The sequence below is a fragment of the Haematobia irritans genome, chromosome 1, assembly GCF_050003625.1.
Source record: "Haematobia irritans isolate KBUSLIRL chromosome 1, ASM5000362v1, whole genome shotgun sequence".
NCBI classification, from domain to species: domain Eukaryota; kingdom Metazoa; phylum Arthropoda; class Insecta; order Diptera; family Muscidae; genus Haematobia; species Haematobia irritans.
In genome coordinates, this window is record NC_134397.1 from 116,088,907 (window position 1) to 116,110,528 (window position 21,622).

At 31.1% G+C, this 21,622-nt stretch overlaps 1 protein-coding gene across 3 annotated transcripts in view; it reads right to left on the reverse strand.

Moving 5' to 3' along the window:
• Nucleotides 1-21,622, reverse strand: part of Ubx (Ultrabithorax) — a 204,598-nt gene that overhangs the window by 3,708 nt on the left and 179,268 nt on the right. The window lies entirely within an intron of this gene.

Consider the following 21,622-nt stretch of genomic DNA (forward strand, 5'->3'; position numbering starts at 1 on the left):
ATCATCGTCAATGGCGGCAGCAGCATCACCACCACCACTACCATTCACATCATTTTAGCCTGAGCCTTCTTTGCTTTAGTTACTTAGCCATGATCGTTCGTTTAGACCAATACCTAACTTAAAAACAGCATTTATTTTGTTTGACCATAAAAATGAAATGTTTTGTTTGGTTTGTCTTGCTTTGATTTTTTTCTTCTTGATGATTCCTTCGTTTCTTTTTTGTGGCTTTCTTGAACATGTTTACTTAGTTTGTATATATGTACGATTTTTTGTTACTGTGATTTTATTTACCTGCTATTGTAACCATATACGAGAAGAGTCTTATCATCGTACAATTGCTAAACAGTTACAAGAGTCGCTGTTGGTGTTGTACCAGCACCGAAAAATTGCAACAACATGAGCTCCAATAACCGTCGTTTTTATGGTTGGGCATAAAAAGTATCAACAGCTTTTCGATCTTCCAAGATTTTTAAAACTTTCCGGACCGTAAGCAGGGAAATTATATACCAGTATATAAAATTGAAGAGCTAGTGTAAGGGCGGAACATTGATGGGAAAGTTGACCAAATTGACAGTTTCTTGGTAGTTACGATAATTGATAATTTCGACGACTGTGTTCATCAAGTACAAGGAATTGTGATGTTTTTTTTAGTTTCGAAAATATTGTTTTTATCAATTTAATTTTATTTGATTGCAAAATATATTTTCAGTATTATCTAGCATGTTAAAATACCTAAAAATATTGATGATACGTAGAAAATTTTCTCTGCACTTTCTGGTGCCCAAAAAAGATATTTTATCTCTTTTAATGGCTAGGCCAATTGGATACAATGCAAAATCTAATTGGATAAAATCTCAAGATTTTTTTCTGGCTCCCAACTCGCGTTCTAATACCCAAAAAATATTCCTATATTTTCTGGCGCCCAACGTTGTCATCTTATTATTATCTGTTAATTAAATGGTCTATTTTTGTATATAATTTCTTTGTACTGACTTATGAAATATATTTTTCCATTTTGGTGCTAGAATGCCTTCAAAACCATACATTTAATAGTGATATTTTATTGAACATCCCACAATGGGTTAATATTTCACCAGCCTACATACAAGTAAAGCTCATACTATTTTGCTTGATGTGCTGGTTCATGTTGCACCAAAGAGTGCGGTAACAAGACTTAACACACAAGAAAAAACTGATGATCATTTTAAGAAAAACGCTTATTTATGGCATTGCTTAAATTTACCACAACAACATAAGATCAGATCATGCTTGTATTTCCACAAACCAAAAAATCAAAAACATGCTTGATAAGGTTTCCTTTCAGAGAGTGTAGGTTGTTTTAGTTGGCCAACTATGTGAAAAGTGGATAGGGGAAAAATTCACGTACCCATGGAGTTTATAGTTTTTGTTTTATTAAGAATTATTTTCAATTTAAGTATAGAAATATTGTTTTCGTTTCTTTTTGTATTTAAAGAGAGACATAATTCATTATAGATTTTTTTCTTAAAAAATTTATGAGATCAAAATGGGAGGAGCAATAATGAAACTACAGCTTCCTTAAAATATAAGAATCTTTGGAAAATATCTTTAATCAAAATGTTTAAAATGTTGTTATCTTTGGAGGCTGAACTTGAGGTGACGATTGAAACCCTTGTGGGTTGCTTATAACATCTTGCCTCTTCATTTTCCAGAGAGTATTGTTCTTGGCCATTTACAGCGAATGACTAGAACGTGACTTTTATTTAAAAATTTAGATGCTAAAGATAAAAATTCTCCGTTTGTGACCATTTTGAAGAAAAAAGAACAATAAAACATAATATGATATAAAGAAAACTCCCTGCCAGAATGGTGAAATGAAAAACTTGTTTAAATCCACTAAATAATAAATTTTGAAGCAACCCCATGGAGGAAAAAATGAACAGGGCCTTGAATGCGGCAAGAGAGATACAGCCCAATACGGTGTCTGTTAAAACAAGTGGCACCCAATTAAGCTAAATTTATGCAACATGACATTCCTCAAGTTAATTGGCAAAAACGCCATTTTGTTATGTTTTTTCATCACTCATTGATGTTGTCTCTGTGTGGTGGTTCCCTATGTTTCAAATACAACAAATGACATTGAAGTCCATGAGAGGGGACCAGACCAAGTTTCATGACATATAACACCACCACAGCTAAAGAAAAGCTACCATTTTAAGCAAATCTAAAAAAGACCAACAGTTCCACATTAACAATTTAGTTATGCCTCTTTTTAATTCATTTGCTTTGTTGCTGGTCAATGTTGCTGGTTGGTGGTAATGTTCATTTGCTGCGACAAACATGACAATGTTGCTGTTAGGTATGCCGATTAGGATATAAATTGAAGAAAGGCTTTGAGAGGTATTCGGTATTGGTAGTGAGTAATTTGTGAAATTAGTTTTTTTTTTTAATTTATAATTCTGTCCAAATGAGATGCAAATGGATTCTTAATATTTTGGGGACATGTGGCAAATGTTCAAGTCCTGAAAGTAAATGTCAAAAGTGTTTGTTTACAAATACTTATCTAAACACATTTAAATTTTAGAATTGATTACAAAATTATAAATTTTAGAGAATTGTTTCCATTCCAACATAATTCTGTGAAAGATTGGTGAGTTGAAAATTTTTTAAAAATTTTTGTGTTAAATTTTGAGTTGAGGAGATATTTGAGAGCAAGACATATCTTCAAATTCGATGTCAACATAATTTAGTTGGTATTGCCCTTAATTCAAATCTATGTCGGCTTAAAATATTCTTCCGAAATTCGGGGACATGCATCGAAAGACATGTTCCCGAAGACTACGAGTATGTTTGTTTCACATATTTTCCGAACTTACGAAAATTTTTTGAAAATATGTATTTTTTTTTTTTCAATATTTCTCTAAAAAGATATAAAATTTATTATTCTTTCAAGGAAAATACAAAAATCCCCGAAGACATGTAGCAAAATGAATTATCCCCAAACTCTGTTGTTACGAATTATGTCCCCAAACATGGCCTCCCTAATTGTAGCGATAGTCAACCCCATCTTGTTGGTAGCAAACTTCATATAAAGACAGACTCAACAAATGCAGCTGGGAGAAAAAAAAACGTTTAAATATTTACGCAATAAAACAACCAGCTAACAGCTAAAAGAAACAAGTACCAACAACTAAGACAAACTACTTAGTTAACTGCAACAAAAAGTCACAAAGCAAAAAATTCTTCAAAACTTAACAACATCTACAAAACATCTGAGAAAAAATTTTAACAATCAGTTGTTGGTTCGTTTCGTTCATTTGGTGTTGTGTGTGTTTTTCAGTTGTTTCTTCTAAATACATCATTTTAACGTTTTTCTGGTATTTTCTGTTGGATTTTCCCCTTCTTTGTTTACTGGCTTGTTGATCTGTAAAGAGTTAAGAGTTGTTTTGTCGTTGTCATTGTTGGCGTTTTTTGTCATTTGGCAAATTTTATGCGAATTGAAATGTAAAAAATGTAAATTAATGCAAACATTTTTTGTATTCAATTTTTTCATTTTGGTTTGTTTGCATTTTGCCAATGTTTAGTTTGAGGGGAAAATATACCAGCCATCGAAAGGAGAAAAAAACTTTCAACCTTATTATTTATACAGTCAGTTTTTGAAAATGTCATTGAAATAAAGGAATCGCGACAAAAAACATACATACTTGAAAAACTACAATGACGATAAAAGGGGGATTTTATGACGTTTTATTTTCATTTAATTATGAATAAATACATATTTAATAAATAACCTCCATTGCAAAGAATTTTGTCTGACAGAATAAGGAAATTCATCATTTGCTGATGTTTAGAAAAAAAATGGCTTTCAAATAAAAATGGAGAATATTATTAAAAGAAACATGATATTAAGCACCACAGAGTAGTACTAGAAATGTATGTAAAGTATTATTTAATGCATTAAATTGTTAAAAATATATCAAAAAATATATATTGCTAGTACAGCGATTATTTATATATTAAATGTAAAAAACAAGTTTAATGAATGCCTTAAATTTTTGTATGTCCCCAAAATAAGTAAATATTAATTTTGGGACATATTTTATATAGAGATCGTTATTAAAGGAGAATAAATATATACAATGATTTTATTTCAAAAACAGAAATAAAAGGGAAAATTTGGGAACATATTGTACCTAAAGGTGGGTATTAAGTTCAAGTTTAGCCGCTAAAATCGTCATTTTTTCACGATTACATTTCTTTAATAATCCATTTTAAGGAATACAAACTTTGTGAAAATTTTCTTTGGGCTATTTCCTATCAAGTTATAATGAATTTTGCAACAAATATGTATAATGTTATGCCTTTATTACTGATTAAGTTTTCACCTTAGTGAAAAAATGACGATTTTAGCGACGAAACTCGAACTTAATACCCACCTTAAAGGAGAAATATTTGCATACAAAATTAAAAATGTACACTTAATACAAACAACAAAAATTAGAAAATGCCTTAATTTTTATATAAAGATGTTTTAGTGTTAAAAAGTGGTCGATTTCTCAGTATTTATTTGTGGAGGGAATGTCCCCAAACTTAAGCAATGTTAATTGAAATAAAATTTTTTGGTTTATAATATATTCTAATGCCAACAACAAAATTGATTTTTTTTGTTTTTTACTTCTATAGACATTCTTTTTTAATATTGATTTGTATGGATTTAGTTGAAGAAGAAATGTTCCCAAACTTAAGCATATTCGTTTATTGAAATAAGCATTTTAGTTTTCAATTATATTCGATTTAGCACAATATAATTAGTTTATCAATCTGTTTTTTATTCCTAAATAATACAGATTTAAGGATGTAGAAATTTATAAACGAAAAACCATGCTCTATTTTACGCTAAAAGTTTTCATTACAATTTATCAATTTATCTTACATTGCCCAAAAGTATGTTTTTTATTTCCACTTCATATTTGGTAGCACCCCAAAACTAAAACAAATGAACAAAATTCATCTAAAGCACGTACATCACGCTAAATTTACTTTTTGTCTTGTGTTGAATTATTTGTTCACCTTTTTAGATATGCTTACAAATTTAATTTTATTTATTTTACTTTAAATCCCCAGTACAATGGACAATGACATGGCGTTGTATTTATAGGAATTCTATTCCAAATATCTACTAGAGCCATAAAAACATTCAAAATTGTCTCCTACATTCCAAGTTTTCTAACAATGTACAAGTACGTGGAGTATTTTTCCTGATGCTGTTCAAGGATTTGATTTGATTCGTTGACTGCAGTAGTAGGGTGGTATTAGTCTATTTTTTTTGTTTCTTATGTCCTTAAATTGTAAATTTACCAATGGTATTTGTCACGCCCGTAGTTGGTTGGCGGTACTTCTGTATGCCAGATATTTTGGAGAAGAAAAACCAAAAGTAAAATAGACTAAGACCAAGAAGAATAATGATAAAAGTAACAACAATAGCTTGGCCGCCAAAAAGTTTAAGAAGATGAAGAAAATTATATCAGGCATGGTGTCGAGTTCTAATATACTGCCATAACTCCCTCTCTCTCTTCCCCACCACAACCCCCTCTTTATGCCCCTAGTAATATGCTACACTTTTTGTATGCAAAATACTTAGCTGTTTTCAGTTTTCTTTTTTCTTATCAAATGTGTGTGAGTGTGTCTCCTTTTTTCTGCTCTGTTTTATTTTATATCTCTCTGTATTACTTTACGTAGCAAAACTTAAAATTTATTAAGCGAAAAAGTGCGAAATTCATTTTGGCGCTTAAGCCTGGTTCATTGCTATCAAATATACTTTTTTTCGTTTGCTTAGACATTGTCTGTTGTTGGATGGTGATGTGTCTGCCTTGGTAGCTGGAATTGCTGCGTGCCTTCCAGCTAAAATGACACTACCCGATTTTTGTATAAATTTTCTTACGACTCACGGCTCCTGATTGTAGGTCTTTTTTTCCATGCAGCTCTGCTTTTGTACATTGCCGAATAAAAAGTACGAGTATATAATTTAAATTGTTGGAACAGGCCATAAACTTTAACATCCTCACAAAACGTACATACTTCTTACTCGTTGTCTTCTGCTTTTGCTTCGTTCAACCTGCTGGAGCCCGCTTCCAGCAAGGTTCAGCGGAATGCTTTGGTTGTTGTATGAGATTTTTGGCATTTTTTTCTTGTGTGTGATAATTTAAGGCAATAATGGAAGACAACATTAAAATAGGATTTTTCCTATTCTAACAAAGTTTAAAATATAGTTGAATATTGTAATATAGCAAACAAAAAAACTGTAAAAGAGGAATGGGGTCTGGGAAATATGTTCAAAAAGACACAGTGTTAAAGCTTAGTGAAATATAAGCAAATGATAAAAAAATAAACCAAAATTAGACAGAAGAAAACTTTTTAGTTTATTGATTGATAATTTTCACACAGGCTTGAAATGAAATAAAATATTATATTGACTTACTAAGTATTAAGAACAATTTATTTTAACCGATACTACTTTTTAGAATCTTGTAACGTCTCTGAAACTATAATTTTGAGAAGTTTTACAAAATGAAATTTTATTTATAGTTTGGGGACAAGTGGTATCTTCAAACTTACTTAATTAAATCTGTAATTGAGGATTCCAATAGCGCCATTAAAATTTGATTTAATGTTACTGTAAAATGACAATTGCAATGTTTTCAAAAGGTCTGAATGAAAAATTATATATCCAAGCAAAGTTTGGGGACAGTTGCAACATTTGAAAATGAATATTAATTTGAGTTACTTTGGGGACATGCGATGTTTAGTCGTACAGATATGGTATTTCTGCATAATGAAATGTTTAGATAATTCTTTGTAAGGTTTAAAGAGGTATTAATAAAACATTATATATCCAAGCACTGTTTGAGGACAATTGCAGTAGTATTGAAATTGAATATTAATTTGAAGACATGCGATGTTTAAACAGATTTGGTAGTAGAAAATATTGAAAATTAAAGTGGAATTTCAATTGATTTTTTAGCAAAGTCAATTTTTGTAATTACCGGTGAGAATATGATGTCGAGCTATGTTTGGGGACATGAATATTATTCGCATGCTGAATCATAGAGATGCTATACTACTATTACATCGGTATTCACAGTGTTAACATGTACAATTTGAAACACTGTGTATGCCTTGATTTTTCATACTCAAGTTTTTTTAATAGAGAGCGAAAAAAGTTTTTCCAAAATTTCCCACTTTCGTCGCAAGAGAATGTAGACGAAACACAGAAACCGAATATAAATAGTAAAAGTAGATTCAATGTGTTGGAGGATTTAAAAGCAAAATCGTACTTCTCTAACCTTAACTATATCAGAGACAGTTTTTTTGTGCGTTTGTAGTTAGATTCAGTCGTCTTCTTTGTTTTGTTTAGTTTATTAACACAGCTGTGACTTTTTTGATACTTCTGGGATTTCAAAGTTTTCCAAAGCATCAAATCGTTCACTTTGCTTGCTTTGTTGCATTTGTTGCTGGTGTAAGGGAGCGTGACACTTTAGTGGAATATAGAGTAGCTATCTAGGCAATCCTTGCCTTGGCTGTAGTATTGCCTTGTACTTTATGTTGGGGATTTTTGTTTTTTGTTTTTCACCCAGAATGTCTGTTTCGATTTGATGATAGAAAGTGGAAAAGTCTATCATTGATTGTTTATGCTGTAAATATGCCACCATATTACACACTATCTGTATTCCTATACATGTCTGTCCATCTAGCTGTATGACTGTCGGCCTCTCCGTCTGCCTGTCCTTACGTTATACATTTCCAAAGCCCTAACTAGGAAAATCTAAATATCACACCCTACTTTTAAAAGCAAATGTCGTCGGCGACAATGATAGCGTCATCGTCAGACCAAACAGCAACAATAAGAAGTGCATATTCCGTTTTCCATTTTTTTCCCTTTGTCATTTTATTTCTTGAATTGATACAATTTCATTGTAACATTTGTCTTTGGGCCCAATGCAATTGGAAATGGTAGGATGGTGAGGGGAGGAGGTGACTACCCTCTCTGATGGCTGGTTGGAAGGGAGGCAGCGTGCTTTGAGAACAACATTTACTACTGGTGGTGCCGTATGCGACATGGCTAATAAATCACAGGGCTTACACTATATTCATGTTGGTTTGGTATCATTCGTATGTTGTTCTTGTTGTTTCTACTGCTGCTGTGCTGCTATTCCTCATGTCGCATTGCTGATAAATCGAGTATTATATATAGACATATGTATGTATATGTATTTGTGTGTCCATATGTAAATGGATAGAAATGTTCTCTGTTACAACTAAAACAGTTTACTGATGTTATGCTATTATAATGTGATACATTTATACATGTACAACATCACCTATAAGTATGTAAATATGTTTTTATATACTATATAACGTGTTGAATGCATAGGTTAAAATGCAAAACATTAATAGTAAATAAATTCAAAAACTGTTAAAAATAAAAATTTAAAGGAAATAATATTGTAACAAACTTAAATAAAATCAAATAAAATTTTTTCATATTGATTTGACATGCTATCATATTTATTACAAAAGTCAGTTTGTTAATTTATTTTTATGTTTAGTATGTTTTTGTCCCATTATGTATTTTAGCTATTCACCATTTCTATATTTCTATGTGTTTGTAATCAGAGTTTTTACACTGAAAAAAATGCATGCCCGGTTACAAAGATTTTGTCTTTACTTTAAAAATTTTGGTATTGATTCCGAGCCAAAGAAACGGAGAATACAACTAAGGATACTTTTAAGACACAATTCTCTTTTAAATTTGAGTTTTGTGTACTTGATTCTAAGAAGCAAATTTTAATTATTCGTTTTTTTCAGCTTTTTTCTTCATGTGCCATCAAAGTCCTTTAAAAACGAGTTAACGACAATTTTATTTTCCAAATTCAGACTCGACTTCCAGTAGAATTTATGCTATGTTTCAAGTAAAAAACGTTTTTAAAATAAAGTGTTGAAAAACATGTCCTATTTTTTAATTTTTTTTTTTGGTTTGTAGTCAAGATGCAAAACGGCAACAAATTTAAAGACAATTTCATTAACTTTAAAGAATTTTTTTCTTAATTATTAAAGTCAAGTTGACCCAAAAAAAATTTTTCTTTCATATTTTGATACCCATTTTTAAGTCAAATCAATTATAAGTACAATACGACTTCATTGAAAAGTTTATCGACTTTTGAAGAAGGAAACAAACTTTATATTAGAAAAATGCGTCTTCAATGCTAAGCACGATAATATTTTTTCAGTGTAGTTTTATATGTATTTTTATTTTATTTCTATATTCAACATCTAAACTGATTTTATTTTCCATTTTTTTTTTACTTGCTAAGCCTATTGCTCGAATTGTCATGCTCATAAACCAATATTGCTTTGACTAAGGCCAATAATGTATGCGATTTACGAATTCATAGCTTTTTGATAGCGTTAAAAGTCATAGAGTGAGCTACAAAATTTATTGCAAAAACGATTGAAAAAGTAATAAAATAAAAGATTTCATAGCCTAATGTATGGAAATGCCTATAAATATATAAAGTATTTGGGAACATATAGATTTCTTTCGTTAACAGTTGCTGAATAGTTTGGAGAATATCTTATCAATGCAATTCTTTTATATATGGTTCTAATTATATCAAGTTTGGATTTTTTATTTACCAAAGTATGGGAACATATAATGAGTGATTCGATATAACAATGTTCATAGATTCAAATTCCCGAAATTTTCTGGGAACTTTTATTTCTAAGTTTTAGTTTGTATTTGAATTTTCTAGAAAGCTCAGCCTTAAAAATTTGTTTAGTTTAAAATTTGAAATCCGAACAAGTTTCCCGAAATTTAGGATGGGTTTGAATATTTTGAAATGTTTAACCTTAAAAATTACATATTTTTTAATTTATCTAAGGTTGGGGATATATAAATACAAATATCGCGATATTTCCAACAAATTTGGGCTTCAGAATCACATTATGAGCACAAGTCAACAGTTCCTGACATCAATATGTTTAATTGAAAATGTATAATAATTTCTCTCAATAGACCTATTATTTTCAAGCAAATCAAATGCAGGCATCTAAATTCAAGCATTTTTTTCTTTTTGCACATTTGGGGACATTTTGTAAGGATTTGGAATACGATTTTTGGGGACATATTCCTTTCTTAAAAGTTTTTGAAAACTTCTTTCGACATTTTTGTTCTTATACTGTTCCAATATATGGGAATCAATTTTGGAATTTGAGGATATTGTTTGCTTTTGTTTGGAGACATACAGCAATTAATTGCAATTGCAAATTTGCGAATTGCATTACTTAAAGGCTTGCTCAAGTTTGGGCACATATAGAAATTGATTACAAAACTATTTTTGGGACATAATTTAATTAAAAGTTCCTGAAATGTATCAATAAGATCTTTACAGCTAAAAGGTTTTGTCTAGATTTGACATTCTATGTGTGACGGTAATTTCTATTTTGCCTTTGTTGGGGAAGCATGTGACAGACTTTGAGGACATCTCAAGTTGTGTACATAATGTACAGCCAATTACAAATTCTACATATGTCATTCTAGATAATTATTTTCTTCATAAATTTCTATACACGAGAATTTTAAAACCGTTTTTAAAGCATGTGTTTTTTAAAATATTCATTAAACAATTACGAGTTAAGAAATTTTCTTAAAAATCTTTTCATTATCCCAAAACAAAACAAAAAAAAAAAAACAACCTGTTATAAAAGGCATCAAATCGATTTAAACTTTTTAAAAATTGCCAAAATCATATCATATTATTGCAAGCCATAAATCAAGATTATTGAAGTCAATTACTAATTGCATATAAATTTTATTATTTAAATTGTCCATTAAATGATTCTAATATTAAGGCTAAACTCTATTAGCATAACAGGTTGTTATTAAGTTAAATGCGAGAACAAAAATATCAACAAAATTCCGTATGGTATTATCGTTAGCCAATCGAAATGGTTTTTAAAATTGGAAATAACACCTTTTATGGTCTAGTGATCATAAAACATAAGTCCAACACATCGAGACTAAGTAGCAATTATATGCCATCAATAAAATCTACAAAAAAGAAGATGTTTCATTTGCGATGGAAGCGCAATTCATTTACAAAGCAATTGAGTAAACCTTTCATAAAATTAACCAAGAAAAAAAATTGCCATTGCAAATTGATTGAAAGCATCTCAATATACCAGTTTCCGAAACGTTCGAGGCTATATTGTGTTTCTTGTCATGTGACTTAATAATATGAGTTAACTTGTCCTTGCTGCAGCGGTATAGTTGCATTATAATTATCACGCAGACAACAAGAAGACAAAACATCATCCATATTAAAACCACAGAGGTAACAAAAATCTTGTTGGCCCCCATGGGTCAGTACGAAAGGAGCAAGATAGTCGTATTTTCCACTCCTCTCTGCATTTATGCCACAAGGCCTTGCAATTTGCCTTAGCCACATTCATATGCAGGCAACGTATCGGCCTATCGGTATAGAGAAGACTGGGTCCAGTCATTCAATGCGGTGTTGTTGAGTGAATGAGTGACTTGTTCTACATCTTGGAGATCTTTTCGTTTTGATGTCGTTGTAGGAATGTTGGTATAAAATGAAATCAAATTTTTAAGCTATAGGATGTTGCTACTCGCCTACTGCAGCTGGCCATAGGACTTGATCCCATTGTTGTTGTTGCTGTTGTTGGTAATGGTGCTCAGAATATGGCTTCTGTTTTCTGCTTTAATGCAATTTTGGTGTTCGTTCCCGTTTTGATTAAGAATATCGAAAAGTGTCTGGGTTTTAAGGGGGGAATAAATGCTTTTGTGTCTGTTTGCTTCTTTCATTCAAGGATAACATGCACGCCTTTAGACTTTACCGATATCTGCCATTGCTCCATACCATCGAAGAAAAAACCACACAAAAGTAATTAAAATGTGATTGCTTTCAGGGAAGACATCCGTGCATATATTGATGCCAAGCATACATTCACACATCTATGTTCAATCGTATGGAAGGGAAACACCTTATCTTGGCTTACAAAGGGTTCCAAAGTAAGGATCAAACAAAACTATGGTTGCGAAGAAAAGACGAAAATTTCTTTAGGAAAGACAAAATTTGATAATTTTGTTTCGAATTTTATTGAAATTTATTTGAAACCAATATCCATTAGATGTATTTTAGATTAAGCTAGTTACTTGCACTACTTTGGGGACATTTGTCTGAGTTGTTTATTTCGGGGACATTGTATGGAAGTGTTGTCGAATGTTTTGAATAGCCACGAAAAAGTGATTGAAGTGTCTATTTCAAGCATTTCTCTGAAGAGCATGTTATGAAAGTTAAACGATCACAAGTTTGGGGACATTAATACCACTTCTTAATTTCGGGGACAGTCAGAATAACTAAGAAAATGGATTGTAATCACTTTGACACACATTTCCCGAAAGTTTAACGATCACAAGTTTGGGGACATATGCTACATTATATTATATGCAAACGTTTATTTTTTCATTTGTAATATAACAAAAATTTACTCAAAAACTCTATAAGAGTCTAATAGGAAAGATTTGCATTTCATATGTAATAAATCCACCGATGGTTTTTTTGCATTTGGTGGGGACATTTGTGGTACATTGACTTTGGGGACATATCAGTTGTCAATTTATATTTTCGAGAAACCGAAGTCTAGTCAATTTAACTTATTAAAATGTTCTTATTTGATATTCTTCCATAAAACTCCAACCACTCACCTATGCTCCCTTACAAATTTTCTTTAATCATAGACTAAGAACATTAATCTAAACGTTACAATGGTAAACCAAATTGAAACTTTCTAGCTGAAATCTTTAATTTCAAACCAATCATACATTTACCACGAAGAGGAGGACTCCATACCAATTTAAAGACTTCCTAACGTATGCAACATCTACCGTATTTCCTTAATCCACCTCCTCGTCTCATTGCATATGTCCAGAAGTATGTGTAAATTACTCAATTTTTGCATTTCATGCTTCCAGCCCTATTTGTAAAGGAACATTTGTTACCAAGTTAGTTGGCTGGCAATCATTGGCAATTGTTAGCTTTGAAGTTGTTATGCCATAGAAAATCTGTGTGGATTATTGGCGTTACGAAGACATGAAGCGGTAGAAGAATCTGACTGGATAATACATAATTGGTGCCCGCATGTTTGATGTGGCTGAGAGTATTGGAATTATTTTTTCCTTTAGCTATGAATTCATTTGTAGCACGAGTTTATTACATTTGATTTTCCCATTTTTAACAATTGCGTTGGTTTGATTTGAACTATAAGGGGAGCAAGAAGCGGAGGATCTCAAAGCTGGCAACCATGCTGATGAAACGAACTAAAACCTGTGATTTAGTCTGCTTTCCATGCTGAGTTCTAAGAGCAAGAGATATAGGAAATGTAAACGCACTCCCTGCTGGCAATTTAATTGACAGATTTAGTGGTTTTCGATTGTCAGTGTTTTTCGTGTAAAAATTAGTTTACTTCAAGCAACCACCATGAGTAGAATTGCTTTCTGAGGCACTACCACCATCATCATTATTTTTCTCCAGCTCAGCTCTATCATGCGATGGTACTACCCAACCACTGCCGCCACCACCACCATTACAATAATCGCCACCTTTATTGCCATCGGTGTTTTTCCATTTGATTATAGGTATTGTTAAAAGTTTCAAGTGTTTCTAGAGATATTCCTTTACTTTGATGATTCGATTTTACTTAATTCCATTGGCAAACGACTGCCTGCCTTCTTGTTTTTCTCTATGGCTTCCAAACCCATGATGTAAAATTTCAACTAGGTATTGGCTATAACACAAAGTAATGTTACGCCTTTTTATCCACCCCATAAACTATGTGATACAATTGTAATTTAATTTGATTTTATTTCATTTTGAAATCTATTGCAAAACGTATTCTCATCTGAGAAATGAGGCTGTGTGTGAGAGATATTTGATTGCATTTGTTTGCACAGTTAATTATTTTGCAAGGACATTAAAAGATTTGAAATTTGAGAAGGAGCTGCGCAAAAACGGAAGATCATAAATCTTTCAAGAGAGAATAGGAATTTATTATCTTGGTTTGTTTTCTAAAGGGAGAGAAATAAAAACCACATTGATTTTAAACCCATTTTGACAAGATTTTAATATTAAAATTGCAAAATCAAATTTTTAAATCACATACTAAATAATTTATAAAGATATTTTACTTTAGAAAGCTACATAAGTTTAATAAATATAAAAAAGTATAGGATATCTTGAGGCGAAATACTTAATTTTGAGTGCATACTTTTAGGATATTTAGTGTGCTAAAACTAATTTAATTAATTCAATTATATTGTTTTTGTGTTTACTTGTACGCATTTCCAAAAATGAAACTAAATTATTTATTTTTAAACTGTAATTTTTTTCGTATAAAAGGAAACACTCTATTGGGAAGATTCCTCTTTTGAGATTTTTTTGTTTTGAAAATTGCTAGTTTGGGGACATGTTCGATTAACATACTCAATTGATTTACAGTTGTGTCAAATATTCTAAAATAATTCTCTAAAGGAAACATTCTTTTCGGATTACATATATAACTATACATTTAAGATTATATATAGAATACTTTTTATTTTTCCAAAGTACTAGTTTGGGGAAATGTTCGATTAACAACTTTGTGGACATTCACACTGGATGTAGAGTTGTGTCAAATATTCAAAAATTTTTCATATAATAATTAGTTTTTCTTTGATTTTCGTCGACGTTTTTGTACAATAATAAATTAATGTTTTTCAAGCAAGACAACGAGCTTGAAAAAACATAAATTATATTTTATTTTTGTTTTTATCGCTGTAAATATCATCACTTCTACCCACCACTGACATAATCTCTTTCTGAAGATTTTCTGTCAAACTTATGATTGTTATCAATTGATTGATGGAAGCCATAAACACTCCCAGCAAAAACTAGGTAACCACATCTCATTACAATTGACATTACCAGGAGTAAAGCTGTCATTACACGTTGCATTACATTGCGGCGAGTTATAATGACTAACTTGTAATGACAAAAATAAATACTTCTCGGTAATTTTCGAATTGTTATTCTCAAATTTTTAGGCAGTTGTAGTTAACATAAGTATTCACATAATCGAGCACAAAAGAATATGTAATGTAACGGTAATTCTGAAGATTTTTCCATTAAGATTTTTTTATCACAAATATTTCATAATACTTGTGTTTAATGACATTATCATATTATGTTTTAAATAAATGCTTTCTTATACCTCATTGACATTACACTTCCAAAATGCGCTTAAACTAAATTTCAAATGCCATTTGCCTTATAAAAAACAGACTTAAAATCCACTTTTAGTAGATTTCGAACCTTATGTGAATTGGCTATTGGATATATTATAACGTAATTCACGAATCCAACTCTCTTAAACAACCTACATTTATTTCTATTTTAAGTGTGACATTAAATTGAGTGTAATCGTATTTAGATTATTTATTAGATTTTTTGTTTATTTATACAATATTCTATTTCTATTCAAGTAGTTCTCCTATTACAGCACCACTCGCCATATTTTGATCCATTGTAATCGGCGATAGAAATCAATATTTTCGAGATTTGGTTGCCTGAGACAATAAGTGGCTATTTTGCAAGCTTTGGTGTATCTACGAATAAGTCATTACACATTAGGCGATTATATGCTTTAAATGCACTACTTATTTTGTGGCCGAAAGTATGCCTGGGGAGAAGTACTTTCCTCCTAGGACATGCGTATGTAAATGTAATCCGAAGCGATGCTAATTAATAAGTGGTTATTAATTTTTAAATAGGCTTATCTACAAGATTACCGGGTAATGAGAGTTTTTGCTGGGCTATAATACAACCCTAAAATTATGTTAAGAAAAAACATCAATGATAATGTCAATAAAATACAACATCTACTACGAAGCATTCTGCATTTCCAACCAATGACCATCTGGTGGTTTTCAGTATACGTAGAAAAGATATTAAGGAAATTGTTTTTGATTAGTTTAAAAATATATATTTTGAAAATTACACAAAGAGGTAATAACAAAATAGCTCATTAAGAAACGGTTACTGTTCCACATGCTTTAATTTATTTGTATAAAACTGTTTGGTCTTAAATATTTTGGCTACGGCAAATAGTTTTGCCTATTTTAAGGATTAGAGTCAAGTTTTTTTTTTTTAATGTCATCACTTCCTCCAAACACTAATATAATCATTTTCAAATGACTTCCTGTCAAACTTATGATCGTTATCAATTGATTTATATTAAAGGAAGCTATACAAAGTGTTACACAACCCTAAAAGTATGCTAGGAAATATGTAGAAATAAGTTTAATCGAAAACATTGATGATAAAGCCAATATGATAGGGCATTCAATGCTATGCATTTTGTATCCATCCAATGAATATCCTTTGGTTTTGTACTAGACAAAGACCAGATACTTATAAAAGATTTTTTTGCTTAGCTTGTTGACCATTAAATGAGCTTTGAAATTGAGAAATTATTATGAAAAGCCAAAAATCAGTTTGGGGAAATTTAAAAAAAAGCAACAGCAACCGGTCTTTTTTTTATTGTAAATAATTTAGATGTTTACTACAGAAATTGTTGTTATTGCCCAGGCTGTTGATGCTACGCTTCTACTACAACTGTCCGATGATAATGATGTCTATGTTGTGTCATTGTCAAGATAATCTTTGCCATCATGACTTAGCAAGCGCCATACCAAAGTCAGACATCATCATACACACTCGAACGGAAGGAAGGGGCCAGTCGAAATCATACAGACGCCATCATTATCGAAATTAAATGAAACGTAACGTTTGAATATAACTTTATTTTTAGTTTGTTTTTCGTCGTTTCTTTTCTATTCGCATTTGAAATGCAAACAAATGGGTATGGTCATATCAATGTTTTGCCCGAGGTGATGGGTAATGATGGTGCCTTTTGGTGGCATCACATGGGAATAGAGACATTGATTATCATAATGATGCAGAGGCGTTTCTATTTTGTGTTTTTTTTTCTGGTATTCATTTCCCCACATAAACTACTGGCGAATGTTCTTTTCTTGCTCTCTCCCTCCCTCTCTTGACCCCTTTCTATAGTCTACAAAACTAAGACAAACGATCGCGTGCTGTATGGAAATTAAAAACAAAAAAACCAAAACTAGAAGAAACCATATGCATAGAAAGACTCAGAAATACCACAATTATATTTATGGTGCTGGCTATGATGATGTTATTTTGCTTAATTCCCTGTATAAGGTTATAAATTGAAACAACAGAATTGGGTTCCCCGTCTATTATGAAGAACAAAAAAGGAGGTGCTAAGGGGGTTTGTCCACAAACAGGTCAAAAGATTTATTTTAGAAGAGGGCATAATTATAAACGATGTTTGATTAGAAGAACACTTTTTTGTGGTTCGCAGTGTGAATGACGGATGAGTAATGACGACGACGATGATGATGTCATTAAAATAAATTTATATTCAAATACATTTAATTTTGCTTGTATTTCCCTATACCCTCAAGACTTCATTTAGATGATACACGAGTTTATTAATTTAGAATATTTATTGCAAGTTATTTTTTTGTAGAAGCCACTGCCTGTGGATGTGTGAGATTAGCCTTTACGATTAATAAACCAAAAAAAGCATTATTTTAACTTATGGACCATTGTGGCCAATCATTATGCTACTGTTCCTTTTATGCGTTATAGTTTGTAGAAATTCTCAACAAAAAGCTATACTACATGGTTGTAAGTTCTTTGCCGGTAGAGTTTTTTTTGTTTTACCGACAGACAGAGAAGGCAACATGATGAGAAATATGGAGAAAAATAATAAAAAAATACAGACTATAAAACCTGTCTGACCCTACATTTGGGCCGATAGGAACAATTAATCATTAAAATCAGTGAAGTTAAATTGATCATATAAGAAGATAACTTAGTTATAATATAAAACATATGAGTATTTATAATAAATTCAAATCGTTCTTCAAATAATACTTCTAGACTTAATGTCATATACACGATTTATAGGATTATTTAGGTATTATGTATCTATAGAACTTCCCAAAACATATAAAAATTTCAAACAAAATTTTTGGGATGTTTAACAAAACTACTGTTTATTTCAGACATCAGTAATAGAATAAATTTTTATTTTATTTTTTCAAAATACATACACAAAATTAAATGATCTTCAAATGTGTATTGCTATTGATTGAGTTTTCCTCAAAAAATCCTCGGATGCCTAAAAATATGCCACATTTTTAAAAAATCTAAAACCAGAGTGGTTGCACCCAGAGAAGGAATATGATCATCTCAAATATGTTTCAAGGGCAAAATGTTATTTTTGAATGATGAATATATAACATGTTTGTCACAACCAAGTAATTTTCTCAAATATTATGTATCTGAGTTCGAAAACACATTTTTGCGGCAAAAATATTGCATGTTGCCCATTCAAAAATACAAATATTTGAGGTGACCATATTCTTTCTCTGAATATGTAAAAGGAATATTTATGCGTTCCTATTAAGGAGTTTACTAATACCAGTTGTTGAGCCAGTTTTTGTTTTGGGTTTTTAGTAAATTAATTTCAAAATATAAAATCGTCTACAAACAATACGTTGGAAGTTTTCCATCCAAGTTATGATTAGATTTTAGAAAAAAAAACAAAATTACCGTCTTCATGTATATTTTTGCACTTTTAGAGTTGTAGCCTTTAGAAGAACATTTTGCATTGATAATTGTCTTCTATCACCATATAGTTGAGGTAGGGTGTCCTGGAGCTGTGTCTTATGGTCTCAAGCAACTCGAGGGATTCTGCATGGAAAATGAAAAACTTCGAAAAACTATCAAGTGATTGTTAAAGTTCTCATTTTAAGTTGCTTCGTTAAATCCAGAATAGTCATGTTGATGTTTATGCAACAACCAGTTTATCTGCCTACTTTTTCTGGACATAAGACATAGTTGTTGCTGTTGTTGCTGTTATTGCCATTGTCGTTGTCATCGTCATCATCATCAGCATGGTTGTTGCCATCGATGTTGTTGTCCCAGCACAGCATCCTACCTCATCCAAGGCATATCTGCCTTTTAGGCTTCTATTTTTTGTTTGCTTTTTTTTGCCTCAATTCCAGCTTAGTATAGTGTCTGGTCTGGTTTCAACCTACCTTCCTACATAACAGCCATTCACCAACCTACCTGTTACCTGCTGTTGCAAAATGCGTTTTTTCATCAATAACATTATGCGAGTTATACAGTTCGTTTTTCTTTTTGGTCGCAATGCGTCTTCATGGTTGCACAAGCCTTTATCATATGGCCCATAATGAATTATCCTGATGACTGTTTTCGTTTACTTTTCGGAGTTATACGCATAGCAAAAACCGAACCAGCAACCAACCAGACTTGGTCATACCATAATCTAGACTTATTGTGTACATTCTTATAAACATATTGAAGAATTTATGTTCATCGTTTTATGATAATACACACACACACGATCATGCCCCTGTCGTTGATGATGATCAGATGAGGAATTGGAGGGTGAAAAACATTAAAGCCGTCATCTTCGTCACAGTGAGAAAGAAAATAAAGCATTTATATAAGACGATCTTCCTGTTTCTGTGTTTTTTTGTAAAATTTCCTGGCTTGCACTAAAGTTTAACCGCCTTAGCCATCACCAGGTTGCCATTTTTTTTGGAAAGCGGAGAAAACAAGTCCTAAGGGCTCTGTTTTATGATAATTTTATTGCTCTGGGTTAAGGCGATGTCAGATCATCAACTAAACCTTCAATCATGTGCCAGGTCATAACCAAAGGTCCCTTAAGGTTTAAGGAAGAAAGTTATATATAACTTTTTTTTTTTTTGGCAGAAAAGGTTATTGATCTTAGGCATGAGGAGCAAAAATTCAAAGTGAAATGCCTATTAAGACAATTATTCTATGTCTCAATCTAAGGTCAGTGGCCATTGTTTGGCATTTTTCTTTTGTGTTTGCTTTTTCCCAAAAGAAGAGAATCTCAAACCTGTTGGGAAAATGGACTGTATTGCAAATGCCAATAGCTAGAATGATTGAACTAGATTTGATCGTAGAAACAGTTTTTGTCTGGGAATTTCGCTAAATGTTTAATGCTCAAAAATGTCTTTTTGCCGGGAATCATAGAGTTTGTATGAAGGATTCTTCGTACACACAAAAAAAAAATTTCTGATTCAAGCACGAAATTAATTGATCCAATTAATTTTTAATTGAAATGTCTTCAATCACAGAAATGATAGTATCAATTAAAATATTAATTGAAGGTCAAATAAAAAGTTAATTGATCCAATTAAAAAATTAATTGATACTATTATTTTTGTGATTGATTTTTGTTTCAATTAAAAAAATTGTTGAATCAATTAAAATTTTAATTAGAAAAATTTTACGGATTTTTTTTTGTGTAAGGAGCATTAAGGTATTATTCTAAATCCTGTAGATCAAATAAGATCGAGAAAAAAATCTTAATATTATTGAACAGAGATATTGAGAATTCAACAAAAAATGTTTAAAGTTATGTTAGTTTAAATATAGGCTAGGCAGATTCCATTAACAATACTTTTTCTTATTTAAGAAAAGAAACAAGTATATACGGCCGTAAGTTCGGCCAGGCCGAAGCTTATGTACCCTCCATCATGGATTGCGTAGAAACTTCTTCTAAACACTGCCACCCACAATCGAATTACTTAAGTTGCGGTAACGCTTGCCGATGGCAAGGTATCTTAAAACCTCCTAACACCATCTTCTAAATTGTATGTAAGTTCATACGTGGTATATATTAAATCAAAAAAGATCGATCCAATACGTGTATAATTCAGTTTGACAAAGTAGACATAAAATTTTGACAAAATTTTCTACAGAAATAAAATTTTAACAAAATTTTCTATAGAAATAAAATTTTCACAAAATTTTCTATAGAAAGAAAATTTTGACAAAAATGTCTACAGAAATAAAATTTTAACAAAATTTTCTATAGAAATAAACTTTTGACAAAATTTGTTATAGAAATAAAATCTTGGTAGATTATTTTTGGCTCGATTTCTATAAAAGAAAATTTTGACAAAAATGTCTACAGAAATAAAATTTTAAAAACATTTTCTATAGAAATAAACTTTTGAACAAAATTTTCTATAGAAATAAAATTTTGACAATGATGAAAATTTTATTATGAACCGAATAAAATTTTAACAAAATTTTCTATAGAAATACAATTTTGACAAAATTTTCTATAGAAATAAAATTTTGGTAGATTATTTTTGGCTCTAGTGGCAACCATGATTATGAACCGATATGGACCAATTTTTGTGTGATTGGACCAATTTTGGTATGGTTGTTAGCGACCATATACTAACACCACGTTCCTAATTTGAACCGGATCGGATGAATTTTGCTCCTCCAAGAGGCTCCGGAGGTCAAATCTGGAGAACATTTTATATGGGGGCTATATATAATTATGGACCGATATGGACCAATTTTTGAACGGTTGCTAGAGACCATATACCAATACCATGTACCAAATTTCAGCCGGATCA